A 2,321-nucleotide genomic window follows, 5' to 3' on the forward strand; every position below is an offset into this window, starting at 1 on the left:
GTAGCAATATTCGACGACGACTGCTAGACTCATCAAGACTCTCGTCTTGTCGTTTATCCAGATGGGTCAGTCTCCTCACTTCGTGTTGACAGTCTCAGACCCCATATATGGACTACCACAGTGTTAGCTTCATCATACCTATTAATACCCGAATTCCATAGCAATAGATCCCCCCTTCATTGTTTGCATCCCTTAAATCATATTTATTTAATCACTTTCTTACCATATATTTTTGAACATTTCTGCATTTTTTATTTGACCTTCAGTAATAAAATTTTAAGCACAAACTTTTAGTTTTCTAGTTTTAATCAGATGTCATTATTTTGATTTTCTGAATAAATCCATTTTAATAGGTTTTAATGTAATCCTAATCGCTTTTATTTATCGTTCCATTGCTTTAGTAAATAAGTTTTATAATTCGCATTTAAAAATTAAATAAGTTACATTAACATTAAATTTCGAGTTAAAACCATTCAGAAATATAATCATAAATTGCAATTACTATGTATGACGTCAGAGATGTCCCTTTTTCCTTAAATTTATCACCAGACATACGTGAAAACAAAAGCTAGGCAGTTATACACGTGCTTGCATCATATGTAATTATCAGAAGAGAGGGGCGGGGGTATTCATGCGGGGGGTAAAGTCTCCCATGTGCTTCATATATCCCTCCCGCCTGGACAGGAGTCCCTGATCACAAAACGTAGTGGTGGTGGTAGGCGCTTGCCTAGACAGACGACCGAAAAGTAGGGGTAGGCGGTGGCTGTCGCTCCACAGTTGCACCTTACATTATATTAGATTTTTACATTTTGCATAAGATGCTTGTATAAAGGATCATGTTTCATATGCAGCACTGTATAACAACCTGTGATTTTGCGGCGTTCACCTACTTGAATATCGCCAACTTCTTCTGGAGTCATTGCGCTAACCTCACCGCTTGCCATATTTACTTTCGCCCGTTTTTTATTGCGATTACGCGTCCACATATAGATTCCGGCAAAAAAATGATTACTCTCTAATAATGCAAAGACATCACCATCAGATGATGATAATACAATTTGTTCCTGATTTGGCATTCGACCTTTTTTCAGTAGAATTAGCTTGTCGGCGGGAAAAGTGTATCTTCGAAGTTCGAGCATACGGTTTGGATTTTCAATGGGGAACAGCCGAATAAATGTGAGTTCTTCAAGTCCATATCCATTTCCGTCAGCAGAGGGAAGCCATGTAGGAGGAGCCATGGACCTGGAAGAAGAAGATTCGGACCTGTCACGAAGACGAGGCTCGTTAGAACGCAAGTTAGTCCTAACAGGAGAAGCAAGAGACCGCTCAGGTGAATGATTTCTTTCAGAAGAATACGATGATAAAGGATCAGAAGATCGCTTGCGATTAGCACCAGGAATGGGATCGCCATTAGGTAAGCATTCAAATTGTGAACTGAACTCTGTAACATGAAAGAGGGGATTACCATTTTTTTAAGTACGTATATATTTCGTCAATCCTTCGTGGCAATATTGCGAGGTCAGTGTATATAAAAATAAAAAGAATCGTTTCTCGGTTTTCACAACGGGATTAAGGTAGTAACTTGCCTGTAAAGGATGTTGAAGATAATAAAAATATGCAAAATATTTCGGAATTGTTCTAAATGCACCTTGACTATTAGAAATGGCAGCTTTCAAATATTTCAGACATAGACATTCAGCTAACAAAGTTCCGCATGCTTCGCTTCAACCTATCGTGATAGTCAAAATTAATTTAGCAATCGCCATGCACTAGTATAATCGAGAAATGCAAAAAAAAGCGAATCTCTACTAAATTATTACGATGGAGTAATGACTAGGCACTTTTCATCAGAGAGTCTTTCACACAAACAAATCGATTCACTCAAAGTGCCGATATCATACTTTGAGTGCAGGGGGAAGGGTCTTTTGTCATAAAGTAGATGGGCTACCAAGAGTTTTTTTGCCTCACATTAATAAGATTAATGTTTATTGCTAAGACAAATTTAACAGGATACCAGAGAAATAACTTTTGTAGGCTATAAATATTTAGACTGTTTTGCCTAAACTAGACTTATATTTCGTCTATCATGGAGACTTCAAGAATCTGTCATGTAAATGCTTAATCTCTCTAAACATAATATCAAGAATTTCAATTATTTTTCAACGTTCTGGATTACTACATTGTTGCTGTTTCTGAGACGTGATTACCATCTGATCACTTGTTGCGATACCGAATTTGGATATGAAATCCTTGCTTTCGTACTGAACTATAGTAAAATTATTATTACAGGGGACTTAGACACAAACTTCAATGTTATCAGT

Source organism: Belonocnema kinseyi, chromosome 1 (genome assembly GCF_010883055.1).
Source record: "Belonocnema kinseyi isolate 2016_QV_RU_SX_M_011 chromosome 1, B_treatae_v1, whole genome shotgun sequence".
NCBI lineage: Eukaryota > Metazoa > Arthropoda > Insecta > Hymenoptera > Cynipidae > Belonocnema > Belonocnema kinseyi.